This window comes from Cryptomeria japonica, chromosome 9 (assembly GCF_030272615.1).
Source record: "Cryptomeria japonica chromosome 9, Sugi_1.0, whole genome shotgun sequence".
In the NCBI taxonomy this organism is placed as follows: Eukaryota; Viridiplantae; Streptophyta; class Pinopsida; order Cupressales; family Cupressaceae; genus Cryptomeria; species Cryptomeria japonica.
Window position 1 is genome coordinate 748848400 of NC_081413.1, and position 26345 is coordinate 748874744.

The following is a 26345-nucleotide window of genomic DNA, read 5'->3' on the forward strand; positions in this document are numbered from 1 at the left end:
AAGAAACACCAATTTCTTTTGATAGAATACACCAACCTCTTCTGCAAAAAAAATCAACCTTCAATATTGCTTCTTTAATAGATTATAGACAACAAACACTCCTTCATATATATACTTCAATCCTGATTTTCTCTCTTCTATTTTGCATTATCTCTACACTGCTTTGATTCACATTAATTCTACTCTACTTTGTTTTAAGGATCATTTTTTATTTTGTACACACAACCATTACACACATCTCATCAATTGCTCAAAACTTTCTTCTTTATATACATACAAACATGTGTGTGTGTGTGTGTCACATTATAAAATTTACAAATACATCGATCAGCCAAGAATAAATTTACTCTTCCACAGGACGACCATATCTTTCTTAAATAATGTTCAATCCCAGGGATGGATAAACATTAAACATTCGAACACTCAAATATGATGTGTTGCTGCACAAAAGAAAAACAATTATTCACTTGCAAAGAACTCATTACATTCGCCTCTTTTTATAGAGGTCTTAAGAAGAATGGAGAAATTTCTATAATTTTCTTTCACTGGTTGTTGATTCTCTAGACTTATCTTTTTATTGACTATTATTTCTAGATAATGCATTCAATGTTGGTTGGTGGGAGAAACATCTATATGGTCAGGGGGAAGTTTTGGTTTCAATTATACAAGTGGGAAAATTAATGCTCTCCAACACTCCCCCTTAATTTCTACCATGAATGTTAGGACATTCTCAAATTCAACTTTCTTTGTTATTGAATATTGTCTTCTTTGATCTCTTCTTTGTCTTATGGTTGCAACCAAGTCTTTAGAGTTACTCAAATTATTTTCTTGTATGATATGTTCAAACCATCTCTGCAATTCTTCAAATCTTTAATTCAACTATGATGCATTTCTCTTGGCTTCTTCCAATTGTTGTGGCAGTCTCTTGATCCATCTGATAGTTCTGATACTTAATATAACTACAAATCCAATAGCCAACAAGATGAGAGGGGGTGGTGAATCATACAAACTTAATCATCCATAAAAACATCAGATTCAACCTCGGTAACATATATTTTAGTAATATAACCAAAATTGTTAAACATGCAACTCAAAAGAATATAAACATCATAAACCTCATAACACCAGATTTAACGTGGAAACCCAAATAGGGAAAAACCACTGTGGGATTTCGGACCCACTAAGAAATATACTCTTCTAGAGTATGCTCAGTTAAAAGAAAATATTGTTAACGATTACAAACACATTGCTAGATGTGACCCGGTTAAGGGATTTCCCTTAGATCTGTTAGGATCTTCACCTTGTTAGAAGTGACCTTGTTAAAGGATTTCAAACACTCAATCAAAATGTCACCTTGCTAGAGGGTTTTACAAATAAGACTGTTAAGTCCACTCGGTTAAGAGATTTTCTGTCACTTTCACAAAATAACAGTAATAAAATCTATCTGCAACTTCACATCTAAAATGCTAAAGCAGATTCTTATTTGTTCAATACAATCTAGACATAGAACTAATCTTGTCTATCTACTGGGCTTCTATACTCTGTTATTCTAACAGGTCTTCAAGCTTCTCTGCTCGGTAATCACTATGTAGCATCCATGTGCATACACTTGCTCGCATACATTGTTTATCGACAGTTTCCTATTTACAAACAATTAGGCAACCGCTTAATCTCCTTGACCACATTTCCCATGATCAATCATAGCCATCAGATCTTCGATCTTGTCCAGGTTCAATGCATCTTTCAATCTGAAAATGTTTTACCCCACCTAGGAACTTGTATATTAGTCTTGGAACTTGTGCCAGGGTATTGCGGTTCAATCTTGGTTGTAGATCTTCATGCCAACTTTCCTTTGCCTTAGATTCATTGACAAACTTCATCCACGGCTCACCAATCATTTAATCAGTTCCAGCTCAACAACTTCCTTCATTAAATAACGCATGCAAACATTTAATGCATTCTGTTATAGCTCGGTTACAACTTGGTAACAACTCGGTAAATACTAAACTTCACTCGGTAGACATTCTGCCTTCATTAACCAATAGCGATAACCTTAGGGTTTATCAACTAGGTTCCTTAGGGTTTACCAACTAGGTTCTTTGCTTGATAACATAGTATAGTATTAACCTTTACAATTTACAACATATGTATGATGTTTAAAACAATCTAAAAAATCATGATCTCATCATTGACTGACTCGGTACTAGTTGCCCATTGAATACCTTATTCATCATATTCTTTCCTGTGTCTTTTACCAACATCGTTATAATCTTCAAATCATACTTCTCAAGATATGGCAACACCATATTGAATTAGAAAATCAATTTCTTGACATCAATGATAAAATAATAATATCAAGACAGTAAACATCCTTAATCAGTTATATCTATAATCATCAACAACCTTCTCAATATCCTTATGAAATGCCAACAATCTTTCATTATCTGTTATAATGCAATATTGCCAACAATATCCCCCTTCGGCATTGATGGAAAAACCAATTGATTTGACCTTAAAAGATTCAGATTGTTGTGATTCTGAAATGCTGAAATGCTCTCCCCCATACATTAGACTTCTCTTGTTTTCTTCAGTCTTCTTTCCAATCTTCACTCTTATCTTAGTCTTCTCCCCCTTTGACAACAATGCCAAAAATTAAAGAACTTAAACATAATTTCTTTCTGTATGAAGTGATTTCCTGCTGTTGTGTATCAATTCAGTCTCGATCGGAGCATTTTTGTCTTCAATTTCTGTTCCCTGTATTATGTCCTATAATAATTCCTGTACACCTTTAGAAAGCATCCTAAAGTGTGTAATGCAGCATCAACTCCTAAAAGATATTCGATAGAGTCATCGGATTGATGCTTTCACCGAACTCGGTCAGTGAGTAGAAGATAAAGGGTAGGACCCCTAACTTACTTCTAAGATATTCAAAAGTGTCCCTTGGTAGTGGCTTGGCGAAGATATCTGCTATTTGTTCCTTTGTGCTAACATACTCCAACACCACTTTCTTCTCTTGAGCTTCTTCTCTAAGATAATGATATTTGATAAATATGTGCTTTGTCTAAGAGTGCATAACAGGATTCTTTGAAATATTAATGGCACTAGTATTGTCACAGAATATAGTTACTGGCTCGATAACTTTCTCATTTATGCCTTCCAACAATTGTTTGATCCATGCAATGTTAGTACAATTCAATGTTGCAGCTACGTATTTAGCTTCTGCTATTGACTGTGAAACACATCCTTGTTTCTTGCTAAGCCAACTCACTAGTCTTTCTCCTAAAAAGAAAGCTCCTCCACTTGTGCTTTTTCTGTCATCAATGTTGCCTGCCCAATCAGCATCAGTATAAACTTTTAAATCAAAATCATTTTTTTCTGATATACTAAGCCATAATCCTCAGTGTCTTTCAAGTATCTAAAGATTCTTTTGATTGATGTCATGTGTGTTTCCTTAGGATCTGCAGAGAATCTTGCAACTATACCTACTGCATGTGCTATGTCTGGTCTGTTGTGAACAACAAATTGTAGTTTTCCAATCATGGATCAGCAAAGTGTCTCATCAACAGATGCAGATTCATCATTCTTTGATAATTTACAGTTGGTAGTCATAGGAGTACTTACTGGTTTTGAATCCTCGATTCCAAAATTCTTCAAGATTTCCTTTATGTACTTGGATTCAGTAATGAAAATCTCATTTTTCATTTGCAGTATCTGTAATCCTATAAAATACTTTATCTTACCGATTAATGACATCTCAAATTTTTTGCTCATTTCATTTCCAAAGTTCTTGCATAAAGAGTCATTTCCACAAAATATAATATCATCAACAAATATGACTGAGATCAGTATTCCATTTTCATCATTCATCATGTACATGTTGTTCTCACTTGTCCTTATAAAACCAATCTTAATCAAATAAGAGTGCAATCTTTCATACCATGCTCTAGGTGCTTATTTCAAACCATATAAAGCTTTGTTCAATTTACATACCTGATCTTTATTATTGTCTTCAACAAATCCTTCAGGTTGTTCAATAAAAACAACTTCTTCTAATATTCCATTCAGAAATGCAGATTTGACATCCATTTGATATACCTTGAAATTCTTGAAAGTAGCATAGGCCAACAATGTTCTTACTCCTTCAAGTCTAGCAACAGGTGCAAAATTTTCACCATAATCAATTCATTCTTCTTGAGCATAACCTTTGCAAACTAGTCTTGCTTTGTTTCGAATGACCTCTCCTTTTTCATTTAGCTTGTTTCTGAAAATCCACTTTGTACCGATTACATTTTTGTCCTTAGGTCTTGGGATTAGTGTCCATGTGTCATTCTTCTTGATTTGATCAATCTCTTCTATCATAGCATTTATCCAATCTTTACTGTTAAATGCCCTCTTTCACTATTCTCGATTCAAATTCAGATATCAAATATGTGTTCTATCTCAGTTTGTTCCTTGTCATCACTGGATCATCCTTATCTCCTATAATCTGACTTGGTGCATGATGTCTTTTGACATACTTGGCTAATACAAGCTCGATAGGCTCTGTATGATCTTCTTCATCACTTGGTAACTGGATATTCTCTTCATTTTCTTCAACAGTCTTCTCGGTAAGACTTCTTGGTTGAACATAGACAAATTCATCATAGTCTTCTGGTTCCTTGGAATTTCCTTCATCATTTCTTTCAAATTCATCAATTTTCACATTTGCACTTTCTAATATTTTGTTAGATGATTTGATCATACATTTAAATGCTTTGCTTCTAAAAGAATAACCTAGAAATGTTCCTTCTTCACTTTTCTGATCAAACTTGCCATTTCTATCATCTTTATGAACATAGTATCTACTTCCAAAGATTTTAAAATAACTAACATTAGGTTTCTTATCATACCAGATTGCATATGGTGTCTTCAAAGTACCTTTCTTCAATTGTACTCGGTTCAAGGTGTAAACTGTTGTGCTTATTGCTTCTCTCCAAAATGTTTGTGGCACCTTCTTTTCAATCATCAGTGTTCTAGCACAATCCATAATAGATCTCTTTCTTCTCTCAGCTATTCCATTGTGTTGTGGAGTTCTTGGTGCAGAGACTTGTCTTTTAATACCATGATCATTGCAAAATAGGTTGAACTCATCAGATGTGAACTCTCCTCCTCTATCTGATCTAAGATATTTCAGTTGTCTTCCTGTTTCATTTTAAACTCTTGCCTTGTACCATTTAAACATTTGAAAATCTTTTGATTTTTCCTTTAAAAACATTACTGACATCATCCTTGAATAGTCATCCACAAATAATATGAAATATTTATCACCATAATAACTTTGAACTTTCACAGGACCACAAAGATCAGTGCGCACTAGATCTAAAATTCCCTTAGAATTTTAAGACTTACTTGTAAAGCTTGATCTTGTCATCTTACCCATCTGGCATCCTCGGCACATAGCATTCTTAGGTTTTTCAAGACTCGATAGACCTCTTACTCAGTGCTTCTTACTTATTTTGATCAGATTATCAAAATTTACATGACAAAACCTTTTATGCCATAACCAGGTATCATCTATCTTTGCATGCAAACACTTATTCTGAGTTGAGTCCAGGTGAAATGTATTACCTTTTGTTTGTGTCCCAGTAGCAGCTAACTTTCCATTCTTGTCATGAACCATGACAATTCCTTTCTGAAATTCTATTTGGTAACCTATGTGGTTTAGCTGTGCTACACTCAACAAATTGTATTTCAAACCTTCAACCCAATAAACATCATTGCATCTTGAAGTGTTATAGATCCTTTACCTCTCACCGAACATGGTGCATCATTACCAAATCTAACATAGCCTCCATCATAATCTTCTAATATAACAAACTTGTGTTTATCTCCTGTCATATGATGTGAGCATCCACTATCTATAATCCAAGAATCATTAGTGTTTATGTGAGATATTAGGGCTTTTTCTTCATACCTTTCTTCATCCGATCCATCTTTGATAGCCACATAAACTACTTCCTCTGTATCAGTCTCATCTGATTTATCATCGTTAGATTCCTCATCAGCTATTAAACATGTCTTTCTATCTCTTCTTTTGAAGTCTCGGTGTCCTCTGTGATGATTATCTTTCTGTCTGCCATCTTGGTAATCTCTCTTTTCAGTAGAATCTTTGTCAGGACAATTAGAAGCCATATGTCCTATCTTATCACAATTGAAACATTTCAAAGGTAGCTTTCCTTTATACTTACCTTTGCCTCTTGGTAACCTTTTGGCTAATAGTGCTTCAAACTCTTCTTGATTTCTGATTTCCTCATACAGTTTGTGTACTACCTCCATGTTCTTACGAAATCTTTCACTTGCTCCACTGTGATCTTCTTTAGAATACTTATACTTTCTTTCATTGAAATCATTAGATTCATCAAGATGAAAAGAACTAAATGCATATTCAACTTTATTTACCGAAGATCCACTGTTATCAAAGTTACTTAACTCAAATACATGGAGCTTACCAATAGTAGCATCTAAAGAAACTAGCATATTAGGTACAGACCTCAATTCATTGATTGCAGAGACTCAGATTGCATAAGCCAGTAGAAGGGTTCTTAGCAACTTCCTTGTTATATCATTTTCTTCAATAGTTCCACCTCCTCCTTTGATTTGATTGACAATCTCCTTTAATCTTGTACTGTACTAAGTTATGTTCTCACCTTCATTCATCCTCATAGATTCAAGTTTTCCTCTTAGACTATCTACTTTTTCTCTTTGAACATGTTCATCTCCTCCATATACTGATATGAGCTTATCCCACATAGTCTTTGCATCATTGTAGCCTTCTAGATCATTAAACTCTGAATCAATCAATTCAGATGTTATTTCAATCATTGCTTGAATATGTTCTTGCTTTACCTTTATCTCTTCCATAGTCAATGGATAGGTGCTCGGTGTGACAAAATCATTCTCCAGATAGTATACATCATATTCTCCAACTCCTGATAGGTTTAGCTTCATCCTTTTCTGCCATGTAGAGAAACTTGACTTGTTCAGCTTCGGTGCATCCCTCTTATACATCTTTGGATCTTTGACTCAAGTGCTTTTAAACTTTCCTTCCGGAGTCCAAAGCTTTGATACCAATTGATAGTTCTGATACTTAATATAAGTACAGATCCAATAGCCAACAAGATGAGAGGGGGGGGGTGAATCATACAAACTTAATCATCCATAAAAACATCAGATTCAACCTCGGTAACATATATTTCAGTAATATAACCAAAATTGTTAAACATGAAAACTCAAAAGCATATAAACATCAAAACCTCATAACACTAGATTTACCATGGAAACCCAAATAGGGAAAAACCACTGTGGGATTTCGGACCCACTAAGAAATATACTCTTCTAGAGTATGCTCGGTTAAAAGCAAATCCTATTAAAGATTACAAATACATTGCTAGATGTGACCCGGTTAAGGGATTTCCCTCAGATCTGTTAGGATCTTCACCTTGTTAGAAGTGACCTTGTTAAAGGATTTCAAACACTCAATCAGAATGTCACCTTGCTAGAGGGTTTTAAAAATAACTGTTAAATCCACTCGGTTAAGAGATTTTCTGTCACTTTCACAAAATAATAGTAATAAAATCTATCTGCAACTTCACATCTAAAATGCTAAAGCAGAATCTTATTTGTTCAATACAATCTAGACATAGAACTAATCTTGTCTATCTATTGGGCTTCTATACTTTGTTATTCTAACAAGTCTTCAAGCTTTTGTGCTCGGTAATCACTATGTAGCATCCTTGTGCATACACTTGCCCGCATACATTGTTTATCAATAGTTTCCTATTTATAAACAATTAGGTAACCGCTTAATCTCCTCGACCACATTTCCCATGATCAATCATAGCCATTAGATCTTCGATCTTATCCAGGTTCAATGCATCTTTCGATCTGAAAATGTTTTACCCCGCCTAGGAACTTGCATATTAATCTTGGAACTTGTGCTGGGGTATTGCGGTTCAATCTGCACTGTAGATCTTCATGCCGACTTTCCTTTGCCTTAGATTTGTTGACAAACTTCATCCACAGCTCACCAATCATTTAATCAGTTCTAGCTCATCAGCTTCCTTCATTAAATAATGCATGCAAACATTTAATGCATTCTGTTATAGCTTGGTTACAACTCGGTAAATACTAAACTTCACTTGGTAGACATTCCACCTTCATTAACCGATAGCAATAACCTTAGGGTTTACCGACTAGGTTCCTTAGGGTTTACCGACTAGGTTCTTTGCTTGATAACATAGTATAGTATTAACCTTTACAATTTACAACATATGTATGATGTTTAAAACAATCTAAAACATCATGATCTCATCATTGACTGACTCGGTACTAGTTGCCCATTGAATACCTTATTCATCATATTCTTTCCTGTGTCTTTTACCGACATTGTTATAATCTTCAAATCATACTTCTCAAGATATGGCAACATCATACTGAATTAGAAAATCAATTTCTTGACATCAATGACAAAATAATAATATCAAAATAGTAAACATGCTTAATCAGTTATATCCATAATCATCAACAACCTTCTCAATATCCTTATGAAATGCCAACAATCTTTCATTGTCTATTATAATGCAATATTGCCAACACCATCTTCAATCTAAAAACTTCTTGCAACTCTTCTTTGTATATGTTAAAACAGTTTTTTCTCTTGACCAACAACATTTGCTATCCTTTTTAAACCTTGATATCTTGGTTGATTGTTACAAACATATGAGCATTTATACTTGAACAAATTTTTGATCATGCATGTAATCTTCTACCAACTCAATCCATGGCTCCATCCACAATCCATTTTCATACAACCTATCATAAATTTATTTATTTTCTTTATTCCAACATGTCTTTTCACAATGATTCCTCAAACCACAAATACTACAATGATGAATATCCCAACACTTTTCTTTTATATGACCTTTTCTGTTACAATGTAAAAACTGCATAGGTTGAATTCATTGAAATGATTTTCTTTTAGTTGGAACCCTTATATCATTATTTCATCTACCTATGTTATACCCAAAACCTTCATACTTTGGCCTCATTATTTGTTCAATTGGATTTCTTATTCCTTGTTCATGTTTTCCTAATCCTTGACCTTTATTCCACATTATTTTCATGATTTTATAACCAACATTCTTTCCATTATCACTTTGATCAAGATTTGTAGATTTGACTCTAGACATTCATTCTCTTCATTCAATTTTGATATTTGAAATTCTTGTATATTCTATTTTCCTCTTCTCATTTCTTTTGTTTCTCTTCTAAATCATTAAACAAATTCACTCTTTGTTCCAATTCCTCATTCTTTTTCTTAATCCCATTAAACAACTATAAATTTTCCTCAAGCTCTTTATTTTTTTCTTCAACTTTGTTCAATTATTTCAAAAGATCATAATTTTCATCTTAAAGTTTGCATTTTTCTGCTTGCCTATTTTTTATAATTGCTATCATCTTTAAATTAGATTTATTCACTTTCATTAATTCCTTTTTTAAAAGCTCTATCTCATAAGTTAAATTTTTGTTCCCTTTCATCACTTTCTTGCCTACCTTGCTCATTGAAAGAAATGATTATGTACTTTATTTTATTATAACAATTTAACTCGTGTTAGTTGCTTGATTATAATTTCATATTCTTTGCATACCTTTCAACCGTCGATATATTTTATATCAAATTCTTCAAAATTGCTCTCTTCCTTGTTTTCTCCAAGATCTTCTCAGTCTTTTCCAGTAAAAAACACTTCAATAAAAAATTGTCCAACATCTGTGGTTGTCTATTGTTTTTATCATCTACTCAAATAAAAAATCACAAATTAAAAGATTATACATTATACATTATTTACCTATATTTCTTGACCACTCTTCTTCTGACACTCACAATCATCAATTTTACACCTCCATCTCTTTAACTTCCCTATATTTTAAAGAAAAAACTGTGAACAAATTAGAAAATAATAACCTTTCTTCTCAACAATGGCTTTAAATTCAAACTAATATTTCCTTCTTGTTACAACTCAACCTCCTTCGTTGATACTTTGACATGTCTCCTCCTCTTTGATATTAGCTTATAAATACTCTAATTTCTTTGTTGGATATATTAATCAATCAATATCAAGATAAAATAAAATACAAATCACCTTTCTTGACATGGTTTGGTTCTTCTCCAACCATTAGTGAGTTCCTTTGTCTATTTCATACTTCACCAAATTTCTCTCTGCCTCAATAATTTTCTAACACCTACAATTTCACTCGGGCACTGTTTTAGATATAGTTAAGAAAGGTTTAATCTAGATTTGTAATAAGGGATTTGAAGCTCTCTTTTGGATAGATTCTTGGGATGGTAATCCTCCAATCCTCTCTGTGTATCCTCACCTCTAGCCTCTTTGTGATAGTTTTTTTGTTGTGGGTTGGGTTAAGGTGGAGCATTACAAGACTATTCAAAGTTTAGGGTTGGTTGACGGTTATGTTTGGAAGGACCCTCATGAATGGTCACTAGGTGGATCTGAGGAGGCCATCAAGAATTGGCTCAGATTCTTGCTTTGTGGGAGTGTAACTCCTTGGTGGGACATGATGCCCTGGCTTGGGACAAACATTCTTCTAGTATGTACTCGGTTGTTTTTGGTTACTTGGAACTTATTCATCAATTTTTAAGACAGACTGAAGTTCCCTAGTGAAAACATGTGTGGAGTAAGTTTTCTTGGCCGAAATGCAACATTTTCATGTGGCTGGTAATCCAAAATCGATGTCTTGGGATAATTTATGCAGACAGGGTTTCTAGGGTCCCTATAGGTTTGTTCTATGTTGCAATGGTGAGGAATGTGCTTATCACCTCTTCTTTCAATGCTCCTTCTCCAGGGAAATTTGGTACTTTTGGTGGGGACTTTGGAATCAGGCATGCTGGCATGTATCCTTTTTGAGTGAATTTTGGGCCCTCTTGGGTAAGCCTCTTGTTAAGACTTCTTCTCTTCAAGTTTCTTGGACTGTTGGTCCCTCTTTCATTATCTAGCACATTTTGCTGGAAAGGAATCGTAGGATTTTTCATGATGCTAATATGGTTGTTCAACATTTGTGGTGGCAAATCTTTCATTCTCTTCGTGAGACTGCCTTGGAAAAATGTGACTTTGTTGGGGATGTGGATCCTAGGGATGTTGATATTTGTAATCGATTCAATTTTTGTCTTCAAAAAGGTGATCCTTCTTCTAGGGGATAGTGTGCTCAGAAAATCATGAGAAATAGATGTTGTCATCCTTTGCAGAAAATTAATAGAGAAGGTTGTTGGTCCTCCCCACCTCAGGGATTTTTGACACTTAACACTAATGGTTCTTCTTGGGGGAATCTTGGTCATGTTGGTATTGGTGGGCTTGGTCAAGATAGCTTTGGAAGTGTCCAATTTATTTTTTCTATTTGTAAAGGTGTTTATACCAATAATCTTATGGAGGCTCTTATCATTTTGTATGAGGTGGAGCGTAGTTGTATCCTTGGTTGGAAATGGATTGTTTGTGAATCTGATTCACAGGTGGTGGTGACTCTACTCAATGAACGACGGTTAGATGAGGTTAGTTGGCACTTGGTTGTGGTGATTAGACAGATTCTCTGGTTGTGTGACTCCTTGGAATTTGTTACTTTTAGTCACATTCCTAGGTGTTAGGGTTTAGGCAAATCCACAGCAAATACAAATTAATGATTATATGCAAATACAAACACAAAAGATGAAGAAAGATGCATAACACAAATAACACAAAGATTTAATATGGTTCACCCAAGATGCACTGCATCCACAGACCATAGTCTTGCAATCTTTTCTTATTATCCAGTAAATCAGTACAACACCATTACATTGCCTTTTTCATTCCAATCGCTTATAACATGCAATTTTTAGGGCAACATACAAAGTCGACCTTTTTTAGGGTTTTTTTCAATGTCAGTCAATTTTTTCTCAAAAAAATGACAAAAAAAATTGTTGGGGGTTGTGCCCCCGAACCCCAATGAGGATAGATTATGAGTGTAAAGTACTTTCATGATCAATCACCACATATTAAAAATCTCCCACTTGGAGACTAATCATGGACGACACCGCTCTTGCAGCTCCCACTAGATAAAACACCCAGACTTGGTTGTTCCTTAATTCCATGATTTTCAATCAAGAAGGCTAATGGAAATTGATGACGAAAATAGCTTCTCTCTTATGACTACCTTCATGAATATATTTGTGGGATTGTCACTTGTGTGAATCTTGTCAAGTCGTAACTGGCCATCCTCCAAAACAGATTGTATGAAGTGATACTTGAGCTGAATGTGTTTTATCCTTGAGTGAAGAGTGGAATTCTTTGCATGATGAATGGCACTCTAGCTATCAGGGTACAATGGGCTATCCTCCTACATCTTGCCCAATTCCTTCAAAAAACATTGTAACCAAATCATCTCCTTCCTAGATTTAGTAGCAGCCACATACTCAACTTCAGTGGTTGAAAGTGCAACAACCTTTTGCAGTATAGAAATCCAACTAATTGCAGTTCCCCCTACAATAAACACATACCCTGTAGTACTCCTCCTTGTAACAATATCACCTGCTAGATCAAAGTCAACATTGTTGGCAACAACAATGAGGGAAAATGGTGAATCAGTTTTCACCGGATACAAAAACTTAATCACAAAAATAGATCTGATAAACTACACTAATAACAAAAATAAGCAATATGATAACACAACACACAACACCAAGATTTTGACGTGGAAACCCCGGTTAAGGGAAAAACTATGGTGGGAACCTACCCACAATAAGATGATACTCTGTAGTAGTATATAAAAATATTACAATGGGGAATGCACATGCATTCGAGCTCACTACCTAGAGCTCACAGCTCAAAAGATAATGACCCGGAAGGCTACAACCCTCAGGGAAGTCTCACTGACTTCCAACAAGATTCGAACTACAATCCTGAAGGAATGAACTGAAAGAATGGCATCTTAAAATATCTAATGACAGTTCCAGATAAGCACAATGTCTGCTCTGCAACACCAAACTCTTCTCAATACATCACACTGAAAGATGAATCCTTGTTAGCACATATACTACCTCCTGATAATACAGACACAACCTTTATACCCAAAATTACATGACAATATCACCTATTTATACATTTCATCAACCTTGACAACAAGGTTGGCTAAACCCTCAACTCACAATTACAAAATTACATCACTCGATACAAAGATAGACCACCAAACCAATATAATGATTTACATGATATAGAATGGACTTAAACCAAATATCCAAACATGCAACACCACCGAAAATTAAACCAAGATCAATCGCAACATGCTACACCACTAGGAAAACTGCATAACACGAAGAACATCACCAGTTCAACAAAATCACAAAAAACTCGCACAACAATCAATAGAGATCATAAAAACAAATAGGACATTCTTAGGAAACACCAGCAAGCATGTTAGAATCATCAGCAACAGCTTCACCAACACCACTTATCAAATCTTCATCGATCAACATCTGAAACTCAAGAACACAACCAATCAGCAACTATCACGAAGAAAGATAACTTGTAGAGAACCAAATCATGAACCATCTAAATTGAAGATACACAAGACCATCCCAAACAATATCCCAAAATCTCAGCACAAGATCTGATCACACCGGAATATACCAGAGAAAATACTAAACTCTACAAAGCACTAACCAGATAAACAAACTGCTAAACCGGATCATCTGATATGATAAATTAATCTTCCCAGATCACCAAGACCAATACAAAATAATATAATGATACTAGAAATACTCCATATGCCAAACCATAATCACAATAAACCAATCAACAATCACTGGAGCAAGAGTATGTTGACATCAATGACAACAACATATCCTAGCAGGAGCAATGTCCAACAAACATATCCTCGTAGAGCAAAGTTTGATCCTTTTAAACATAATACCTTGCTAGTAGTACCTCTCAAATACCTCAGAATCAATTTGACAACATTACAATGTTCCATTCCCAGATTGCTCATTTACCTGCTCACAACCCCCACTGCATGTGCAATATCTGGCCATGTGCATACCATCACATACATCAGACTGCTAACAACTGATGAATATAGAAAGTTAGACATTTTGTTTACCTCTTCCTGTGTCTTTGGACACATCTCCTTAGTCAATTTGAAATTACTAGCCAAAGGTGTACTAACTGCTTTTGAATTCTACATGTTAAATCTTTTCAACACCTTCTATATATACTCACTTTGAGACAAAGTTAATGTTCCAATTTTTTGTCCCGTGAAATCCTCATACCAAGGATTTGCTTAGTTGCACCCAAATCCTTCATAGAAAATGATCTTGCTAATTTATGTTTAAGTTCATTTATATGATGCATGTTAGTCCTAGCAACAAGCATGTCATCAACATAAAGTAACAAGATAATATAACCACCATTATCCAATCTCTTAAAATAAACACAATGATCATAATGGCATCTATGGTAACCTTGTTCAGCTATGAAACTATCAAATTTCAAATACCATTATCGGGGTGCTTGCTTTAGGTCATACAGACTATTCTTCAACCTGCACACTAACTCCTCCTTACCTTTGACCTCATATTCATTTGGTTGTTGCATGTATATTTCTTCCACCAAATATCCATGGAGAAAAGTTGTTTTAACATATAGTTGTTCAAGATGCAAGTCTTTTGCAGTCACAAGACTTAGAATAGTTCTTTTTCAAATCATTTTTACAACTGGATAAAATATTTCATCAAAATCTATACCCTTTTTCTATGCAAAACGTTTTACCATGAGTTTGGTCTTTTATCTCTTTTTTCCTCCATCCTCCTCCTTCAGCCTATAAACCCATTTATTTGGCAAGGCTCTTTTTTCTGCAGGTAATGGGACTAAGTCCCAAGTCTGATTTTACATCAAGGAATCCATTTCCTCTTTCATGCCCAGCTCCCACTATTGTTTGGCATCCACTTGCATTGCTTCTTCATGTCTGTCCGGTTCACCAGAATCAGTTAATAAAATAGAATACAAGGAAGGAGAAAATATTTTAGGAGGTCTACTTAACCTTGTATAACGTCTAACACTTGCAGGAGTTTATGGGATATTTTGTTGTTACTGAGCATCAGGTACTAATGGCATTTTATTTTCAAGAATCTCATCCAACACCACATATTCCTTTTTGACCTATTCATGTTAGGCCCAATATGGAAAGCTAATGTACTGAGAGGGGAGGGGTGAATTAGTACTTCAAAACATTTCTTCAATAATAACTTTAGTGTTATGCATAAACCGAATAGTGCAGTAACATAATATAAAGTTAAAACAAATAGATAACAATCATACATGATTCACTCCATAACACATATATTTTGGTTACGCATAAACTCTTGGTTAGAGAGAAAAACTGCGGTGGGGATGGCACCCACAACTTCACTACTGCAATAATAAAGAGTGCTCGGTTAGAGCTACATGTTTAGCTATTTCTAATAGCTTACCCTGTTAGGAGTAACAAGATCTGTTAGATCTACCTTGCTAAAGGATTTTACAACACTTAAACTAAATGCTGCACCTAGTTAGAGGATTTACAATTTATAGACTTGATTAGAGTCTTTTACCCTGTTAAAGGTTTCTCTTACAACTTCAAAATATTAAAATAAATCATTATAAATATCTACAACTTTACATCTGGAATGTTATAGTAGATTCTATGTGCTCAGAATAGATTACCTTGCTTATAGCATACCTCGATAACCCATTTAGTAACTCGGTAAACCCTTCTGTTTACTTTGTTCTTTGACTATTTTCTGAAATCCTTCTCGGTGATCTCTGTGTCTCTGTAATAGTCGTAACACTTAGTGTTTTTACATGTTTTGCTTCATATATCTCTTTTCTGTCATGCTACATGTTTTTTTCGATCTTAATCTATGTTGTATAAATAGATCTCTTATGATGATTATCCTTTCATTGCTTCGATCTTACAAACATGTTTTATCGAATGAATAACCATGCAAAATATTTCATTGGTTAGATGACCTCAAAATCATACACAATCTTTAAGTGCAATTTCCAATGTGATAACGGTTAGATGTTCGTCGATCTTGTAACACGTTTTCATATGTATGTCCAAGTTCAATGAATCTGGTAACACGTTGCACTCAGTGTATAACAACTCGGTGTGTCATCTTTGCTACTCGGTAGACATGAAATGATACTCGGTAGACAGCTCAGTGTATACTACATTCTAAGACTACTTTCTTCAATAATCGACTGGACTATTCATACCGACTGAATATCTCGGTAGTAGTAACCGACTAGAGTATATAGAATAATTTTGAACATAAAACTAATGGCAACTTGATAAGTAGTAACAATTCATGCTTCTTTTCCCGCATCTGTTCTTTATACATGACCTTCTCATTGAATATTACATCTCTACTTCTAATTATTTTCAAAATCGCATAACCAATGAGCAAAGTCATCCATTCCATATCCAATCAAGGTACACTTTTGAGATTTAACATCAAGATTAGTTTTGTTTTCTTTATCAACATGGACAAAAGCTTCACAACCAAAGGTTTTCAAAAAATAATAATTTACCTTTTTACCAATGCATGCCTCCTCTAGAATGCCACCATCCAAAGGATTTGAAGGTCCTCCATTTATCAAATATACAGTAGTATGTGTGGGCAATTGACAGTCATCCGGTAAAGTAAATTTCATTTAGGGTTGTCATTCATGGAAACTCATCTTCAAGTGTTGATATTTCTTATCGGGATTCATTGTCTTATCATTTTGTATTGATTGGGTCAACCGGTATGTACACTATGCTTTATTTTTAATAACTGGTTAGTCTTGGTACCGGTAATGTGTAATTTGGAACCCAGTTAAGTATAGGACGTAGTTAAAATATTTTGGGACCCCAATAATATCTTTGAAGTAATTTATGGTAGCGTGTGAAGGTCGACATCAACATGATCATCGAACAATGTATGATATACTTTATGATCTGGCAACCGACAGATTTATTTTTCTCATTGAGGCCGACATGGTGAAAAGTTAAAGGGTATTTAAGGGAGATATTTTTAGCAATGGATTCAAGGTAAATAGGAATGTGATTTTGGATGTGAATCAGTTAGAGATTGATGGTATGTGATTTGATCAGCGAGTAAAAACATTTGTTCATAGATTCACGTGCGTAGATCCAATCGGTAGCAGAACAGGGTAGAACAGAGTATTAGTAAACCAGTTCATAGATGGTTGACAGAGCATAAACCAAATTTTATCCAACATGGTCAGATGCAATCTATAAGTTAATTGTTTGTGATAATTATATAATGTTGTGTAAGTCAGTGAGACTTCTATTTGAGCAGTGAGCTCTAGGTGGTGAGCCTGATTGCATGTGCAATCCCCTCTATGTAATATTTATATACCTTGATCAAGTATATAGATATTGTGGGTATCGGCCACACTGTGTTTTTTCCCTTTACAGGGTTTTCCATGTATAAACATTGGTGTTATGGTTGTGCTTCTCTATGTGTTATTTGGCTTATGTACTTTAATTATATTTACTGTTAACTGGTTCATATGCAATAAGTTCATAAATTCGTTTACTGGTAGAACATTGATTCACCACCCCCCCCCCCTCTTAGTGTTCTTGAATTCCAACAATTGGTATCAGAGCCTAGTTCCTCAGAAGAAGTTTAACCACTTGAGGAAGATCTAGAACTTGGAATCAATGGAAACTGGTCTGCAGCAACAACTTCAACTTGCTCTTGAGGATCTTGATAATGAACAGATGGAAAATAGTAAAATGAAGAATAAACTGATGCAAGCCAAAGAGCACATCATTTCATTGCAAGAAAAGATTTTAGTTGTTCGAGCCAAGAGGAAGGAACTATGTGGTCAACTGCATAATCAGAGTAGTCATGAAGAAGATGCCTTGAAAGATCAATGTTAGGAACTCACTCAGGAGAACACTATCTTGAAGAATGAAATGCAAGCCCTAACCATGAGAATGTGCAAGGAGATTGAGAACAAGAAGAAGAATGGAGAAAACCTATCTCAAGCATTGAAGGATAGATATGAGGAATGCAATAGACTGACATGTGAGAATGACATGTTGAAACTTGAGTTGATTCGGTCCTGAAATAATGAACAGAAACTTGAGAGATAGGTCATAATCATGAGAGATGATTTAGTCACTGCAAATGAGTACCAAGACAAGTTCAAAGCCAACTCTACAAAACTTGATGAACTATTGAAGAGTCAGATAGATGTTAATGACAAGAGAGGTCTTGGTTATGAAGAAGGAGAAATCTCTGGTATTGTACAACAAGATCAATCATCTGGTCAGAAGCATAATCATTCCAACAACCAAAACCAGAAATCACTGGTAGAACCATCAGGTCCTGCACGGGAAGCGGGAACAACCAGTAACTAAGGCACTCTACCTTAGCGATAGGCAAATGACTGAAGATAATGAAAAAACCCCGGATTAAATCTGTAGTCAGAGAAATTGGATTGTGGATGGATACTCAGGCAAATTCAAGTGTTTATCGAAATGTGTATGCAAAATTTATGATCTAGTTAGTTTCTCCGATAGCATTTATGACAAGTGAAAAATTAGGGTTAGTGGTGATAAAAGGGAAAAATTTAAGTCACTTCCTCACACAGTGATCAAGCATTCTGAAGAGCTATTTCCAGAGCATTTCAAGAGCCCAAAAGTGATTTGTGCGAGCATCTACACTCGAAGGTGATTTCATCATCTGGTAGGATCTTGAGGTATTTACCGTCTGCTGAAACCCTGGTTATCTATCATGGCTTATTCATTGAATGTTGATACTCCTTTGGTGGTGGAAATCAAGAACCACCCACGTCCTAAATTTAACAAGCACCCTTTCAAATCTCTTTTGGATGATCCTTTGGGAGCATTCTCGAGTGTTTGCCATGGTGTTCTTCATACCAAAGATATTAGGGCATACATCCATTGTGACATTTAGGATCTTGGGAGATAAGAGTTGTCCTGTGTTCACCAAAAATCTGATCACAGACAATCAGTTGAATCCAAAATATGAACATTTGCAGAGGAAGGGTTTTACCAAGTTTATGGACTTTCCAACATTTGACGAAGCTAAATGGGTCCGATATATTCTCCGCCGCATTCATGGGGAATTCATTTGGTTGGACCGGCCTTACAAAATCACCGAGCAGGTCATCAAAAATATCACATGTCTTCATAAGGTTGGAGTTATGCTCGGCCCTAGGTCAAAACTCTCCAACACCGAACTTTGCAAACTCACCAGCGCCACCTTAGATAGTTGATCGATGAGAGTTGATGCTATTAGAGATATTGATGTGAAATTTGCAGCAATGATAATCGAATACAAATTATATCAGTCAAACCGACTGAACTCTATCTCTGGTAACAACATCCTTATTGCACATCAAATGGTGAAGGAGGATGCACACTATGACTTGTGCAGTGTGATGTTGAAGAAACTAATATCAAATCTTCATAAAATAAAGCAAGATAAGAAGAATACATTCCAGTATGGATCTTTTGTTATATGTTTGGCATTTTACTTTTTGAATATGATTCCCAGTTATGGTAAAATACACTGGGCTTTTGATAGACCAGTAGCCACCCAAATAGAAAAAATTTGGGATAGTCAAGGTGATAAACAACAAAAGGCTAATTTATGGGTATTTTTCAAAACCTTCCAAGAAGAGATGAAAAACAGGGCTAGAATTCCTAAAGCAATTGTAGAAAAATATAAAGATACTATTTGTTTTATGGTAAATAAAGATGAATGCATGATGGAGGCAATCCAGCCTAGAACAGTCTGGATCATATCGATGGGCTATGAAGTAGATGAGGCCATACTGGAAGCTTATGCACAACGCTTATTGAAAGCTCTAATTGATGAAAAAGAAGAAAAAATTGGTACAACTCAGGAGAAAGGTTTAAAGGTTCACCAGAAACAAGTTGCACCGGTAATAAGAAAGAAGATGAGTCAGGTTGCAGCTGAAACTTTAATCAATCAGGGTCATGACAGGGCCAAAATTGAACAAAAGGTCAAAATTCTTGAGACCCAAAGAAAGGAAGGCAGCTCAGGCCACTCCCAATGTGGTCTCGGTTTCTACATAATCATCCAAACAACCGGAAGCACCATCTGGTGAGCCTGCCAGTCCTAAGCCAAAAGAATCAGTGAAGAGAAAACAAAAAGCGACTAGGCAGTATATAACTATTTCTTTTGAGGAGACTAAAGCTCCAAAGAAAAAAGGTGTTTTTGCAAGGGTTGTGAGGGAGAAGAAGGAAGAACAGAAAGAATTGGCTAAGGAGATTCCCCGGAAGACACCCAAAATCACCATTGTACATAAGCGCAAGCCAAAGTCTGATGATCAATCTAAACCAAAAGCAAAAAGGAGAACCGTTAAGAAGAAATTAGATGCTCAAGATGTTATTGATCAAATTATTAATGACGGCAATTTGGATGACATTTCCACATTCTTTGATGATTTTGATGATAAAGATAAGAAGCAGTTAGAGAAAGCTATTATTTTATATCTTGATTCTTTCAATAGGAAATTGATTGAGTTAGCAAAATTTTGCCTAAGGAACTGTATGGTAAATTAGAGGTCATAAAATTACATGCTCAAACTCTAGACCAAAAAATATGTTAGACAGTTCAAATAATCGGAAGACAATTGAGAGGGGGGGGTGGGTGAATCAGTTGTCACCAGATTACTGGAATTTTAAGAAATTAAAAAATTAATACCGGAACACATAAGATCAATACCGGAATACTTAAACCAATACTAAAATAGCAGATATACCAATTAAGCACAAGCAACAATTAGAGAATAGATACCATCCACATGACACCAAGATTTGAACATGGAAAACCCGGTAAAGGGAAAAACCACAGTGGGAAGCCTACCCATAGTCAGATAATACTTTTGTAGTAAGTATGTGATTACAAATTGAGGGGCCTACACTTGCAGGAAGGCCAACAGCCTAGAGCACACTGCTCATTACAAAAGGAGTCTCATTGACTACATAAAAATCCAGACTACAATCTGAAAGAAAGAATAAATTACAATGATAGCATCTCCAAAGCCTTAATATAGTTCCGGTTAAGCTCAATACCTGAGGACTTAATCCTCTTGTATAAACCCAACTCAATCACCAATGATCAACCAAATCCTCTGCATGAATGATTATTACATTATTCGCTAGCATACATCCTTCCTTATTCCTTACATATTCCTTATATATTCCTTATATGATCTAAAATGACATCTTCTATCATATATATACAAACACTTGACCGTAAACAATAAGGTCGGCCACCAGATAATAAAGTAATTACATAATTACAAAAAATGTCGGCCTGAGACCAAACAAATATTATCCAACCCATAAATCATCCCAGAAACACATCGACAAGACCAAACAACACGTTACATTAAGTCGGTCCATAACCTAGATAGTATCAGACCCAAGTTAGGTCCACACATGCTAAAGCAATTATCCCAATCAGCCAAGTCTCAAACATGATCACCATTAGAATCTTTAATCTCTACTAGAAGCCGCACCAACACAACTTATGCATAACATCAAAAGATCTTCAACAAAGCTCTAGTAGTGAAACCCTCACTAGATCAACAAACTAGGCTTACCAGCATATAAGATAGCATCCGATCACCAAATCAAAACCAACTAAATAAACATGAATCTATGTAGCATGAATAGTAGATATAAGCCAATTCCATAAGCCAAAGTATACCAGAGTATACTGGATCATTATGATCTTACCAGCCAAAAACCAAAAAACTTATTGGGACCAAAAGGATATCGGTAAAGTAGCCAAAACAGCTACTATTGACATCAATGACAAAACATCAATGCCACACATAATCACTTCCTCCAAATGGCCAACAATCTCCCCCTTTGACATTGATGGAAACACTAGATGTTGAAAACATCCAAGTGCCAAGAAATGCCAAACAATCTCCCACACAAGAATATAGAAATGAAGTTCTGATCCATACAAATTTCTCTCCCCCTTTGACATCAATGCTAGAGATGTGACAAAAATATCAAAGCAAAATAATAAACCACCGAATCACAAAACTAACTACTCCCCCTGAGTACTAGCATCACCACATCAATCTGAAATGAATAATATCTCTGATAATGCATATCAGACTGATGCCAAATAGCATCAATCAGTTTTCTTTGGGAGGGGCAGAAACTCCTAATCTATCTTTGAGGTACTCAAATGATTCTTTAGGCAAAGGTTTAATGAAGATGTCTCCAATCTTCTCTTTAGCGTTCACATAAACCAATCTAACTTCATTTTCTTCCACCTTCTTCAAAAAGTTATACTTGATAGATATATGCTTTGTCTTAGAGTGAAATACCAAATTCTTTGATATGTCTATAGCAGCAGAGTTATCATAGTGAATAACTACGGGTCCATTGCAATGCACTTTATATCCTTCCACATTTGCTTCATCCATAGAACTTGTATATAGTTAATAGTAGCAGTAACATGCTCAGCTTCAATAGTAGATAGAGAAGTACATGATTGTTTCTTGTTGATCCATAAAATAAGTTTCTTTCCAGGAAATAAAGCTCCACTGGAAGTACTTTTTCAGTCATCAACATCACCTGCCCAATTTGCATCTATATATGCACATAAAGTAAAGTTATCATTTTTAGGGTACCACAAACCATATTTAGATGTTCCTTGTAATTTTCTAAAAATCCTTTTCACCACACTCTCATGATTTTCTCTATGATCACTTTGATATCTTGATGCAATGCAAACAACATTCATTATATCTGGTCTAGTCTGAGTGAAATATAGAAGACCTCCAACCATAGACTTGTATCTTGTAGGATTTACCAGTGTAGATTCATCTTTCCTTGTCAATTTCTCACTTGTAATCATAGTAGTACTAACCGGTTTAGAATTATCTATACCAAATTTCTTCAACATCTCTCTAGCATACTTAGTTTGAGAGATAAAAATTCCTTTATCAGCCTGAGTAATTTGCAAACCTAAGAAAAAATTCGTTTCCCCAATCATAGACATCTCAAATTCTTTCTCCATATGGTTAGAAAATTCTATGTACGACTTATCTTCATCTCCTCATCTTTCTACAAAATGGCGGACTTTGCGGGAGGAGGTGAGCAGCGAGCGAGAAATTCAAATTTCAAACAGGGTGATGGCGGACTTTCTGCGCCTTGTGTTGGTGATCATGCAAGTTCCCAGGCCTCCCAGGGTCCTGTGGGGGACAAGGCGACAAACAAATTGGTTGAAGAGAAAGATTCCAAAGTAGGGGACCCACATGATAGAGGTAAAGTAAATAAATGGATGGCTCTATTTGGAGTCAGGCCTTTGGTGCATTCTAGACTTCTAGAAGTTAAAAATCTTTCTGATATGGCGACAGGGGTTTTTGTTATATCTGTGCCAAATAAGCTGGTTGATTTCTCTGTCTCTGGTCTGGCTATGACTTTGGTTGAGCGACTTGCTAGTTTTAGACCTAACATTGATATTGTTAGGAACTTTATAAGGAGAAAATGGTTTCTTAAAGGCAAGGTGGATGTGGCAACTTTGCCTAGGGGGTTTTCTCCTTTTCTTTTAATAATGATGAAGATTTGAATAAAGCGCTCTATGAAGGTCTGTGGATGTTCGACAAGTCAACTTTGGCTTTACAGAAATGGGATCCTAACTTACCGTTCGATGATTCCTTCTTCATGTTGGCTCTTGTGTGGACGTGTCTCCCTGGCCTTCCATTGGAGTTTTGGAATGAGGAGGTTTTTAAAGGGATTGTGGGCTCCTTTGGGGAACTCTTGTCAATCGACCCGATGACTGCAGCCAAATCTAGGTTGGTTTTTGCTCGTATTTGTATTAATGTTAATCAAATGTTGGATATGCCTCAATCCATTGAGATTTTATCTAAACTGGGGAAATGGACCCAAGTGATTGAATATGAATCTCTCCCATTTGTGTGTTTTCATTGTAAAATGTCGGGTCATTGGGTGAAATCTTGTCCTTCCAAGAAGGGTAAGAATAGTGAATCTAATAGTAATTAGAAGTAGAAATGGCAAACAAAAGGGAATAATGATGCTCCACCTTCAGAGTTAATCCCTAAGAAGGAAGTGACAGAGTTGGAAAATGAGGAAAATAAGGGTATGAATAACTACAAGGAAAACTCTGATTGCACTTGTTCTAATAGTCAAAAAGAAAGTAATGAGGAGGGAGAGGATGGTACGGAAAACCTAGTTCAAAAAACTGAATCTACGGATTTGAAGGTTGATCCTATCATCTAGGGTATAGCTGTTGATTTATCCAGTAATGATGTTTCAACTTCATCTAATAACAAGGAAAATGAGGAAGACTTTAATGAAGCTCTGGACTATAATATCTTGGAAATGGTGCCTTTGTTGTTATTAACCAATGGAAGTCCTAAGCAGACTAGAAATATGAACTTGAACTCTAAATGTAAAACTCCTCCCAGAAGCATGGAGATGGTAGGTCTTGAGGGAAATCCTTGGATTTCCGGTAATAAAGAAGGCAAGTCAACTAAGGTAGGACCCAATGGAGGTATTTCAACTAGAAGCAAGAATAAGAAGGTTGCAGATGTTGGAAATCAAAACAAAAAACAGGGGAGACCCTCTATAAAGAATCAGAGGGAACAAGAAAGTTGGAAGAACCATGCTGATGGAACACAGATTTCCATCGATTTAGCCTTATCTTCGGTTAAATTATGAAGATAATTTCATGGAATATCAGAGGGTTGAACACCCCCCATAAGAAGGATGTGTTGTGTAATATTGTTAGAGATCATAAACCGGATGTAGTTCTTATTCAGGAAACTAAGATGTGTAAGGATAAAGTGAAAAAAATTAGAATTTTCAAAAATAATGGGGTGATTGGTACTAGCTCAGAGGGTGCCTCAAGAGGCACAGTTATCTTTTGGAATCAGTATTTCATTAAAGGTAAGGAAATTGTTTTAGGGGTTAACAAGACCTCGGTTTTGCTTGAGCATATTAGGGATAACTTTGTCTGGGTTATCTCTAATATCTATGTGCCTAATACTAAAGATGGAAGAGCTAAATTTTGGAGGAGTCTGGCAGAAAAGAGACAAAGGTTTTCATATAAAAGTTGGATGATTATGGGAGATTTCAATACTCCCTTAAAAGAGGATGAAAATATGGGAGGCCTTCCTTTGCAGTTAGATGGAAGACAAGATCTCATGGACTTTATCAATGATCAAGCTTTGATGGATGTGGATCTCAGAGGTTGGATAGATCCCATTCAAGTTAGGTTGGATAGATCCCTGATCTCCCTCAATTGGCTCTCTAAGTATAATTGTTCTCTAGCGTCTATCATTAAGATTGGTTCTGATTATTATCCTATCTCTTTCATTGCCAATCCTACTTCCTCAAAACGTTATTTTCTATTTAGATTTGAAAAATCCTGGTTATCCAACCCCTCTCTGGAAAACTTTGTTTCTGAATGGTGGAATTCTGAGGTTGAGGGTACTGCTTTATTTAGAGTGGCCACAAAGCTTAATATTATCAAAGCCAAAGTCAAAATCTGGAATAAAGAGACTTTTGGAGATATCTTCAAAATGAAAGCCAATATTAAGATAGATATTAAAGAAGTTCAAGATAAAATTCAAGTGGAAGGCCTTTCTGAGGATTTGAGGAATTCTGAAAATGAGTTCCTTTCCAAATACCATGAAATTATCTCTAATGAAGAAACCTTTTAGAGACAAAGATCAAGAGCGTTATATTTGAAGGAAGGTGATAAAAATACTCTATTTTTCCATGTGACTGCTCTTAAGCATAGGGCAACCAACAAAATCTCCAATTTATCTAGTAATAGGGGTATTTTGTCAGATGAAGATGAGATTAGAAAGGAAGCTATGGATTTCTTTAGTAATCTTTTGGGTGGTGAGGATTCTCTGGATATTAGAAATCAAGACCTTCTTGCTCAAGCTATCCCTACCATTTTAAATGAGGATGACAATAAAAATCTATCTAGGATCCCTTCGAATCAGGAGATCGAAAAGGTAGTTTTTTCCTTTCTTGGAGACAAGTATCCTGGTCCGAATGGATTTCCTATGTTCTTCTTTCAAAAATTTTGGAATATTGTGGAGATTGACATCTGTAATGGTGTTAAAGAATTCTTTGGGTCTAGACAACTTCTCAAAGAACTCAATGCTACCTTTATTGTCCTCATCCCTAAGATCCCTGAAGTTGATTCTCTCAATAAG